At 37.9% G+C, this 12232-nt stretch overlaps 1 long non-coding RNA gene across 2 annotated transcripts; it reads left to right on the forward strand.

The window, feature by feature from the left end:
- The first annotated feature begins 286 nt into the window (after positions 1-286).
- Positions 287-4477, forward strand: LOC308402965. 2 transcript variants are annotated; one of them, XR_013972837.1, is made up of 5 exons: positions 287-375; positions 1075-1140; positions 1491-1646; positions 2099-2191; positions 2472-4477. It is a non-coding gene; the product is annotated as an uncharacterized lncRNA (long non-coding RNA). The 2 variants fall into 2 exon arrangements; XR_013972838.1 differs by lacking the exon at positions 287-375 and adding an exon at positions 499-532.
- Positions 4478-12232: the final 7755 nt, after the last annotated feature.

A 12232-nucleotide genomic window follows, 5' to 3' on the forward strand; every position in this document is an offset into this window, starting at 1 on the left:
AGTCTGAAGTTCTAGACCTTCATTACACTCAAAAAAATGAATGAGGTGGATTGTTCAGTGTATATTAATTATTTATTTTCATTTTACTTAAAATATATGTTTTTGTTAAGTTAACATATGTTTTTCTAATCAAGTCTACGTAATTGTGTCTATTATTCAACGTACATAATACTAATGTGTTACTTGATCGCATAACATTTAAGTCAATTAGGATCGATATACCTTGTATATCCACAAGGTGGCAGTAATGCAAAAACAGTTGTAATGAAACCGCGCAGAACAAGAAGGTTTCACGGCTTGTGCCTGCTCATGCGCAAGACTTCAAATTTAACTGAAAAAGGCTGTTTTGGCGCCAAGCTGCTGTTTCTTTGAGAGGTAAGACCACTTTTTTTCTTTGACTATGTTGTGTAGTATCTATATGTCCAGCATGGTTATATTTTGCGTTTGTCTTACAAGACATGTTATATCGTTTGCGTGTACTTGTTTTACATTAGTTTTACTGGGTCCTGGACATGCTTATTTTGTGGACTGTGTAAGAAACATTTTTATTGTTTTTTGTTTTATTAAGGGATTAGCTACAGGGGTTCATGGGGTTATTCTTTCAAGGGGTTATTTTTCCATTTGCTTTCTTGGGATTCCTTTTCTGTAATCCGAGAGTCGGAAATATCGAATAGGATAGCAAGGATAGCATAAAGTGACATTTAAAATCCAAAAAGTCAAGGGCGAAAGCCACTGTGACACCATTGTTCTGCTCTATCAGTAATCTGTATTATGTAAAAATGGTCTGTAAATACAGCATGTTTCCTAGCGGAGTTATACATATCAATGTAGTTATAAATTACAGTTTGTGAAAGTACACACTTAATTTTTTTAATAAAATTATTCAAGACATATGAGTGGACAGACAATGGAGGTCGACAGACCTGGTGATAATTGCTTCTATAGAAAGTTAGCACATGGCAGTGTCAATCTCTTGCTTTTCTTCTGAGTAGTATTTTATTTAGTTGTAATTCAAACAATAATTTGCTTCTTGAAATTAAGGAATTAATTTTTTTTTTCCTTTATAAATCTCAGATCCTGCCTTTACCTGCTCCCTCCTATACTGATGTGGTGTATGTGGTATTGCTGAGCTTGTATGTGGTATGTGAACTGTTATACTTTTAAAAACAAAACTGTTTTATAAGTTAAGTTTTCTTTTGTGACCCATCCCATGCCCCTGTTATTTCTTCTCCACATCTGAACCATGGTAAAGGTTGCAGTTCAAGGGCCTGAGGCATGAAATTCTTTTCAGATCAGCTGTGATCAATATTTTTTGGAACTTGATAAATAACAATAAAAGCTGTAATGGCTCCATTAGCATTTTGTGTAAATGTTTGTGTTAAAATTATAGCTTTAATGAGGTCTTTCTACATTAGTTTTAGTTTGTATATGTGTACATATAGTATGTATATTTACAGTACAGTATGTTGTGTTTGTTGACATATTTTCAGGTGGAAGCAGAATATGTGAGGATTACTACTGCTGCACATGTTCCAAGGCTTTTTACACAACTTGACCAATACACTGACCAGCTCATAAAAGTCTTCAAGAAAAAAGGAGGCGTTGCAGGGAAGAAAATTAGACAAACTTTGGCCCCAGCCACACAGGTGCGTTATTCTGTTGGTAGCAAAATATTATGGCTAATAAGATCATTTTCAAATTTAAACAGCTAGTGTATGGTAGCTGCACAGTGCACTTACATTTATATTAAGCAAGACAAAGTTTGGTACTCAAAACGTTGGAAAATTAAAATTACCTAAACATATGTAAAATCTGATCCCTTGATTTAGGTTAAACCAGAAGTGAATGTTTTTATGTTATGTTTTGAATGCAAAAAAGATGATGTATTAGTTTGTCTTTACCTCCATTATGGACATATATAATGTGGTGGAAACCCTGCCCAACAGGTTAACTATTCATGTCCATGTGATGATTAGTTGGTCTTGTGTTCATGTCTATCTGTGCAGTGGATATGTCATTCATTTTGCGTATAATGTGAGTTTCTGTCATCCTAAAGTATATCTGTTTTCTCTTCCTGTATCTCTGCCACTCTCTACAGAAGGAAACCATTGAAAAGGGGAGGGAGTGTGTCCTCAGGGCACTACCTTTTTACCTGAATGAAGACCCAAGCATCCTCTTCAAAGAATAATTGGTTGGTAATTTTAGTTTAGTTTTTTATCTGTATTAAACCAAATTTTGAATAACTAATGTTGTTGCATGTTGTAATTTGCATGGAACCTGTTTAAATGTTTTGGGAAATCTTCTTGTATACCCAAACTATTTATATTTATCGTTGAATCTGTAGTCTAAAATAGTGGCGCACTGGGGTGCATGTTCCTAATATTGTGTTTACGTCATTAAAGGGTAGCTTTGGCCCTTTTTCTTTCTTTTTTTAAAACTGGATGCCATTTTTCTATGTTTTTGTGTCTAAGCTACAGCTGTTCAGAGGGAGCTGGAACAAATTACCCTTGCTATCTTTACCATCGAAAGAGCTGATGCCAGCACTCCTCCAGCCGATGTGGGTGTAAGCGCCAGACGTCTGCTTTATATTTTTATTTACGATTGAGTTCATGTTTGTTTTATAATTCATAGATTCATTACATAAGTCATCTTTTCAGGATTAATAAATGTGAAAATATATGTGTTTACATAAAGTAATTTTAAGTCACTGTTTTGGGATTGGAACCTAAAAGGGGGTACCTCTCACTTTAATTATGTAAGTGCAATAGTAGCATGAAACCCTGTGTGAGAGGGAAGGGGAGGAGCATGGACAGAGAGGTTAGGAGTCTCACGGTTTTCTGACCGTGTGCACAGCTAGTTCTGGATAACTGCTATTTTTTGGAACTTTCATGCTTTTTAGGAAGGAGTTCATTGTTACATCTTCCGTTTGTAATAAATAAACAGTCTTCAAATCATAATGCAACTGGAAGCATTTCTTTTGGAAACCAGGAACACGCGTCAGCCATAGACTCTTCTTTTTTGAACTTGGTTTATTGGAAATTACCCTACAGTGGGTATAACCATCTAGTGTGTCCTGCATGACCTGGAAGACCTGGCCTCTGCATGTGCACTCTTAATGGGTGGGATATATGCACTGAATCTCAGTTAACCTCAAGACTGAAAGCTAAGAGACAATCAAAAGTATTGAGATTTAAAGGATTTAATTGAGAGATGATACTGCACCAGAAATGTTGAAGGGTGGTGTGTATATTAGCGTTCAAGGCATATTGTTATGAGGTGGAAATATGTTCATATTCAGTTTGTGTTACATTGTGTGCATTGTAAAGGTAATTGCAATACATACTAAAATTAAGGGTAAGTTAGGAGGTTGATCTGATATCCTCGTGTTGGTGTTGTTCCCAGATCATCATACTAAATGTTGTTCCAGGATCAACATTGCAAGTGACCAATCAGAATGTTGTGACGTCATACTTTTGCGACTTCGGGAAAAACCGGCGTAAAACAAAAAACTGTACTTAAGCTGCGTGAAACCGCCTCTGTCCGCCGATCAACTGACCCTAACCCTAACCGTAACCCTTTAATAAACAGTAAGCAGAATTGATATTGTCCTTGCAACATTGGAATTTCATAAACGCACGAATGGCTTGGAATAGAATAACGTCACAACAATGTGATTGGTCACTTGCAATGTTGAACCTGGAACAACATTTTCATGATGGTCTGGGAACAACACCAACACGAGGATATCAGATCATCCAAGTTGGGAATGCAGGATGAATGTATATTTTGTGGACTTTTAAAGACGAACAATTGTTTCCATGTTAAAATGTTTCCATCTGAAGTTTTTTGCCCAAACACTAGTAAAATAAATGTTGACAGTGGCGAGTGTTAAATGGTTACTGCTGTGCTGTTGCAAAAAAACTGAACGCTGACAAGCTGTTTTATTGTTAGACCATAATGTTGGCATGTTTTGTTAAAGTTTTATTTGGGATGGTGATGTAATTTTCTTTGATTGCTAATATCAGTGGACTATTTATTATTATTATTATTATTGTTGTTGTTGTTGTTACATTTTTTTTTTAAATTGTGGCTGTTGAGGTGGACACTTCACTTTGCATTGTTAAAGGAAAGCACTTCATTGGCGTTGTGTTACTGGACTGACCCTAAGCAATCATTGCAAATAGCAACTTTGCTATCCATTTTAGACACTAAAAGAAAAAAACACTCACAGACCTTACTAGCATCACATGTGCATAACTCAAGTGTCATCTTATCAATGTGTTATGTGATCTTCAATGCGTTTTTTTTTTTTTTCTTCTATTTCTGGTAGATACAGACATTTAATTTAAAGTCTTGATGTTGCATCTGTCTACATACTGTTAATTACTAACCCTAATGAGCTGTTGTGTTTTATTTTGGACTGGGTTTACACAAATGCTCACTGAATGTGTTGGCAATAAAATAAATTTAAAAAAATAAGTTGGATGTACTTAATTCATTTGTGTGGAACCTGTTGACAAAATAGATTTATGTAAAACTAATTAATAAAGCACAAGGTGGCTGAAAATATAATATTTGAATTAATCTAACTTAAATTTAACATTTTACTGCCACAAATAAGAAATGTGTTGAAGTAACTAATCTAAACTATCTAACCTGAAAATATATCATCTATGTTCATACAACATAACTTGATTTAGTTAGTCTTAAATATGTCTTGTTAATCTTAAGTAGTTTTTTTAAATTAGATGAACTAAAGATTTTTGCTTTAAACTAACATAATTCAATTTCGTGGAACCTGTTGACAAAATAATTTTAATTAAAGTCAACGTTTCATTTTTTTGAGTGTAGCATTTCCGGAGCTTAGTACAACCGTTGGAAGTACAGCAGGTAAAGTGTGGCAGATGCACTGGTGCAAGTTGAACCCCTTACCATAGACATTTTATCTGTTTTGTTTTAGGACCAGAGCAGTCCATACACTTGTTTCTACAATGGAAGCAATGAAACTGGGTTTTATTGCCTGGAATCTTCAGGCTAGGAAGGACAACAGAGAGGGAGCATGTTTGTGCTGCAAAACTACAGCACAAAAAGCATCGCTGCCTCTGTTTATTGTATTTATGTTTTTCCATTAAATCTTGGTATTAAATGGACAAACATAAAGTAAAACAGTAAAGCCATGTTAATATGAAATAGTAAATAAGCTCAGGCATTGCTAATAACGTTAATGAAGCTTCTTCCTAACTAAAACACCCTGTTATGGTGCTCAGGTTTTTGGACTTGAATGAATCCTGTTTCTTTTGATCTTGAAGAACGGGTTATGTTTCCTAATTTTAGTTTTCTTGTGATGTGTCGCTCTCTCTCTACCTCGTCTCAGTCATGTCTGTTCTGTCTCCCTGACCTGTCCCCTTCTTCTTCTCTGTTTCATCGTCGGTCTCATGAGTCTGTCGTGCATTTCTAGCGTCAGGCCCGCATGTTCTTGTCTGTGTCTCGGTGTTTGTGCTACTTCATGTTTTATTTTGATAGTCCTTCTCTCTTGTATATTGTGTTCAGTTTAGCTCCCATGTCTCGTTATGTCCAATTTGTTTCTGTTGTTTGCTATGTTTCCATGTCTTTCCACTTCCCTGTTCACCCCTCAGTGACCGAGACCTAGACGTGCTGCAGTTTGCCTACCAGCTGAACATCGGGGTGGATGACGCTGTCATCTACCTGCTGCATCGGGCCTTCTCGCATCTGGAAAGCACCAGGACCACTGTGAGAGTCATGTTTTCTTATTTCTCCAGTACGTTCAACACAATCCAACCCTCAGTGCTGAGGGGGAAGCTGCAGGGAGCAGGAGTGGAGTGGGGAAACTTGACAAACTAGTCAAGAGGGCCAGCTCTGTCCTGGACTTTCCGCTGAAGTCCATCGAGCAGGTTGGGGAGGAGAGGATGTTGTCTAAGCTAACATCCATCATGTGAGACTGTACAAGCACCGAGCAGCTCGTTCAGCAGTAGACTTTTACACCCACAGTGTAGGAAGGAGCGCTACCGCAGGTCATTCTTACCAGAAGCTGTCAAACTCCATAACACAGTTTAACATCCTTTGGTCATCTTACTCACCAGCTGTTTGTTCACTGTACATTTTATACATATCGCTGTACAATTTTTCTATACATGTTTCTGTACATTGTTACCTGTGTATACGAACTTCAGTTGCTTATGTATATAGGACAACTTTGTGTCTTCCTTTTATATTTTATATTTCCCTTGCTATATGAGCTGTGTAACACCGAAATTTCTCATTCGTGGGATAATAAAGGCTTTTTCTATTCTATTCTATTCTATTCTATTCTATTCTATATATTGTTGCCGTTTTCCTCTGTCCTTTGTCTGTTCACCTGCCCCTGTGTCTCCAGCTTTCAAAGTAATATTTTATTTCAATAGTTTGTTTAATGAAGATGAGTCACTGTGGAAGATAGAAATAGAAAGACAGTAATAGGTATTAGTATTAACATGAGCTCATCTGTAATCTGTACTAATGACAGTATAAGTTACCTGCATCCAGCCCGAGGTAAGTTACTGTAACATTTATACCAATATGTTTAATGTATAGCTGCATGAAAACAAAATCAAAAATTCATCATACTATACATGAACAAAGAACAGGTTGATTGCTACAGACCTCCACCACAACAACCTATTTTTTCCTTAGTATTGACCAGACCTTCAAAAAGTCTAAAGCATTCACCTTTACGTTTTTATTTTCCTTTTTTATATAAGAAGAAGAACTGTAGCTTACATTTTAAAAAGTGACTTGGGTTAAACAGAGCCACAAGACGACATTACAGCTTTACAAGCTTCTGTGTTTATCTGATTATCAGGATGACAAATCTCACCCCTTGTTATCAACTGCGATCACACCAGCAGATACACTTAAACATTTATAGACATAAATTAATGTCTCACCTGTTGGAATCCATCCTTTGCATTACTGTCATCTCAATGAGATTTTCAAAATCGCATCTTTTTGGTCAACTAAACAACTAGTTTTACACAAGCAACTTTCAGCAACGTCTAAAACCTTTTCTTTAAAAAACCGACAGTTTCCAGGGGTTCACTGACCTGCCAGCAACCTCAAGCAACCATTCAGGGAATATAGCTTTTCTTTGGAATAAAATTTTCCATCCGTCCAGATGATCTCGAGATTTATGTGCCTGAGGCCTAAGTAAACATCAACTCTTTGAACCCTCTTTAACAATGTTATAATTTTGAGTCTTTGTCTTACAAAGTTGGCCTAAAATCCTTTTAGTTGGTGCATAAGTGAACTGCATCCAAAAAATAAACACCTATTTTAAAAACAGTTAACTGTAGACTTTAGCTGAAATGATTAATTGCTATTAGATAAATATAAGATAATGTCAATTTCAAACATCTCCCTTCTGTGTAGTTGATACCCTTATTATTATTATTATTATTATTATTATTATTATTATTATTCTGGGGTGTATGTGTGCACGTCTGTGTACTTGTGTGCATGATTACACACAACAAATGGCCTTCCAAAGTCCTCTCAGATTACACTGGCACAGAGAAAAGCGAGGTCATTTCTAAAAGAATGAAGAAGTAAAAAAGAACCAGTCAGACACGGTGAATCATGTCAGCAATAAACTCCAGACTAAGAATGACCTCACATTGTTTCATAACATTATGTTATGTAAGTAATGTTTGCAAGGAAAGAAAACAGATGTACTTTTTGCAATCAAACTGTGGTGCAGGCATCTGGATACAAACTGCACAATGTGTAATATCACCTTGTAGCGTTTTCAGTGGGAGAGACGTTTCATCCAAGTGACTTCTTCAGTCTCAGCTGACTGCAGGTTTCCCCAATCTTATAAACAGTACATTTGCACAGTGACTGAAACCAGCACTACTAATGAACAATGAGCTGTGAGATCAGTTTCTTGATCATTAATATACAAATTGTCATGAGCATTGATCAACAATCACTAATTAAAGACCACTGATCAATGGCCATGAGTACCATTCACAGAGAGCTGATGAATGGCTGCAATCGCTGTAAGATGGCGAATGATGCACCCTTAGGCCCCTCCTCGATTCAGAGATGGTCTACAGGAGAAGAGCGAGCATTAATTAAAATTAAAAATCATTTTTAACAAAAACTGTTTGTCTCCCTCGCTGGTGTCTGGTCTTCTTTTCTGTGCCTCTTTGCTGACTTTAAGAACGCCCATTTAGGATAGCCACATGTGTGTGTTCCTTCTTTTTTCCTTCAGGCTTAGAGGGAACATGTTCTGCCCGGTGGTGTAGGGTCCTGATTACTCAAAGTTTGTGTTCCAGAGGGTGATGGGAGTCAAAGAGGATAGCCAGAGGGTGATGGGAGCTACAATAGGTGACATGGGCTCCCCCGTGTCACCTATTGTAGCCAACCTTTACATGGAGGAAGTGGAAAGGAAGGCTCTTGGCTCTTTCAAAGGAAGAGTACCCAGCCACTGGTACAGATATGTAGACGACACCTGGGTCAAAATCAAGACACAAGAAGTGGAATCCTTCACTTCGCACATTAACGCTGTGGATAAAAACATCAAGTTCACCAGGGAAGACACAAAGGACGACTGTTTGCCTTTCCTGGACTGCGCTGTGCTCATTGAAGAGAACGGCAACCTCAACATCGAAGTTTACCGGAAGCCCACGTACACGGACCAGTACCTATACTATTATACCATATACCATATACTATTATATATTGTACATATATTATTAGTTTCAGATGTAGCCATTCTTGTATTTTGCTTGTTTACATTATTGTATTTTGTTCAACTCTGTTGCTTGTGAAGCTCGCACACAAGAATTTCACTCACATGTGCTGTACCAATGTACCTGCACATGTGATGTGACAATAAAAGTGATTTGATTTGATTTGATTTGAAACCTCCTCTTTGACTCCCATCACCCTCTGGAACACAAACTTGGAGTAATTAGGACCCTACACCACCGGGCAGAACATGTTCCCTCTAAGCCTGAAGGAAAAAAGAAGGAACACACACATGTGTTATCCTAAATGGGCGTTCTTAAAGTCAGCAAAGAGGCACAGAAAAGAAGACCAGACACCAGCGAGGGAGGATAAGAAGGACAGACGCAACAACATTGTCATCCCCTATGTAGCCGGTGTATCAGAAAAACTCAGGAGAGTTTTCTCCAAGCATGACATCCCAGTGTATTTCAGACCCAGCAACACGCTCAGACAGAAACTGGTTCACCCGAAAGACAAAACGCCAAAACACAGACTTCACAATGTGGTGTACGCTGTACAGTGCAGCGAGGAATGCCCAGACCTCTACATTGGAGAGACCAAGCAGCCACTTCACAAGCACATGGCACAACACAGAAGAGCCACCTCCACAGGACAAGACTCAGCAGTCCATCTGCATCTAAAGGTCAAAGGTCACTCTTTCGAGGATGCCAATGTTCACATTTTGGACAGAGAGGACAGATGGTTTGAAAGAGGAGTGAAAGAAGCATCTATGTCCACTGTGAGCGACCATCTTTGAGCAGAGGCGGTGGTTTCCGACACCAACTCTCTGCCATCTATAATCCAGTTTTGAGATCCCTTCCCAGACGCCTTAACGCCCACTCACATCCTGGGCCATCTGACCTCAGGAATTCGCATGATAAGGTGGGGCCAGGTTTCACAATGAACTCACCCGAAACTCTGGCTGATTGGGACCCACACCCAGTTTCACACCTTGGCTCAGGCGACTAGAGGATCATCAGGGGGTCCTTTTGTCCCTCTGTGGGGGGAAACTCCCACTAGGTTTATATCTGGGACTCTCCACCATTTGACCTTAGAACTGAAGAAGCTTCTCGGATGAGAGGTGAAACGTCTTCAAGCAACTTAAAGAAGTCCAGACGCTTTTCTTTGCAAGCTCCTTTGACTACGATGACCTGGATGACTGAGAACCTTCACAGACTTAATTATGGATAGCTTGTACGTTATTGGAATTTGAAATAAGACAAAGAAAAGATAAAGCAAAATGTTTTTACTCCAGTCATCTGGTCATGGTGTAACCAGTGAACTTCAACTCAGCTTTCCAAAAATAGTGTTTAATTAATTATTTACAAATTTTGCATACACAGCTGGACAGGTTTCAATAGCTTTCTCCTTAATAAATTACATCATCTTTTAAAAATTACTTTCTAGATTTACTCTGGTTATTTTTGTCTAAAATTAGATTTTCTTTGATAATCTGAAATATTCAAGTGTGAGTAATATGCAAAAAAACCCTATGAAATCTGTAAGTTAAAACTGTTTTTTTACTGCACTGTATAACTTACTGAAACTTGCACTCTGCCTGGAACTCCTTATGTTCCCTGCTTTGGCTAAAGTGTTTATTTGTTCTAATCTGACACTAAAGTCTGCAATCAAGAAAGGAGAAAAAACACTTTATTAGCTGTCCTTGCAGCGATGGTGCCTGGCTTCCAGACTAGCGCTTATAAATCACCTCTGTCTTCCAAACACACTGTGTGGAGACTGATAATACATGCTTTTTCTGTAAAAATGCTGTGGAAAGTACTTGTCTTCATAAACTGAAGAGGTCCGTGTATTTGATTTAGACAATCAGAGCACAGAGACAGAAGCAGTGACAGTGTCAACATCCATGCAAGGCTACTGAGGCTCTGCTTTGGTTTAGAGTGTCGGGGTTAACAATGGGCTATAAGTGATTCATGACTAAAGGATAATTGTGCTTGTGTCCTCACAAGCTATTTGAAAAACATTCCTTACATAACCGTCAGCCCTCAATGACACACAAACTCTTCCATGTCAGGGTTTTGGGCCAGAGGCACAAACTCATTGAACATTGGAAGTTTTCATTTTCAATTTGATTTTAACACAAACTTTTTAAATGGTGATTTAATTTATTAGGGGGGGAAAAAGATCCAAACCTCTATGTGAAAAAGTAATTGCCACCCTTTGCAGCATCAACTTCAACCATCTGCAACTGGCAATGACTCACTCTGGAGGAATTTTGGCCCACTCTTCTTTGCAGTTTTTTTTTTTTAATTCAGAGGTAAAGCGCCAGACCATCACAGTACCACCACCATGTTTGACTGGTGGTCCCAAGGCCATGGTTATTAGGGGTGCTGGGATGCAACAGCACCATGTCACAAAAGGCAGACATCACAGCCTGCCCTGCCACCTGCAACAAAATAAAGGTGTTTAAACACTATTCCAATCGTTAGTTTCTTAGAAATGTAGGATTTAAGAAGTTGTGTTAAATAAGTAAAGATACTTTTTCCCAATTCAACTTCATCATGTCTAACATGGACGTTTACACTAGACAGGAGTAGAAGTGGTGCGTTTTTTTTACAATTGTCCTCACAGACATTGTGAACACTTTGACATTAGTGCCTCTCATGAGGAAGTGTACTGAGTGCCACATCAGATTTGGAATATTATAACAGATGAACGAAACACTCTGTGTTATCTTTAGCTGCATCTGTGCGGTCTCATAGCAGAAGAATGGTTTATGTTTTAATAGTTTCAACTGAAGTTGCTCACCTTTGTTTCTGCCTGACAAGTGCATGCTGTGAGGTTTAAATATAGCTGCACTGAGAGTACATTTTTCTCAGCCAAGGGATTTGGTTTAGGCATTGGTGGGGACGGATGATTCAACCACCGAACGCTGCCTGTTTCTTTTTTTTTTCCTTTTTGTCTTTGCTTCTTGATAAAAGGAGAAATATTCTGGCCTACATATGCTATTCTACATGCTTTTAAACCATTTAAAATTACAATTCGTAGTTTTATAAGTGAATTATATAAAGTTAAATTACTATTAAGAAAATGACTGACTAAGTATTTTAGGCTTTAGTTTACTTCAGCCATAATCCATATAAATCAGGTATCATACAAAAATAAAAATAGCTTCAAATACAGTTAAGACAATAAAAGAATATGACTTTAAGGACTTCACAACATTAGTTCAGTTATAGTACACCAACATCGTTATACATTAGCACTAAGGGAACACTGAATGGCCTGGTGGGTTTTGTCCATAAAACTACTCGTCTAAGATTACCACAAAATTATCAATTTCACCTGTGATCTTGTATCACCATTGATCTCTGAGCTTTGTGTTGGTTCGCCTGTCACCTGACAAATAGGACATACATGACAATAAGACTAAAATGTGTAGCTGCTTCAGTGTTTCTGTCAGTTTGTGCAGATCTAGACTCATCAG

The sequence above is a fragment of the Rhamphochromis sp. 'chilingali' genome (assembly GCF_963969265.1).
Source record: "Rhamphochromis sp. 'chilingali' genome assembly, chromosome: 9".
Taxonomy (NCBI): domain Eukaryota; kingdom Metazoa; phylum Chordata; class Actinopteri; order Cichliformes; family Cichlidae; genus Rhamphochromis; species Rhamphochromis sp. 'chilingali'.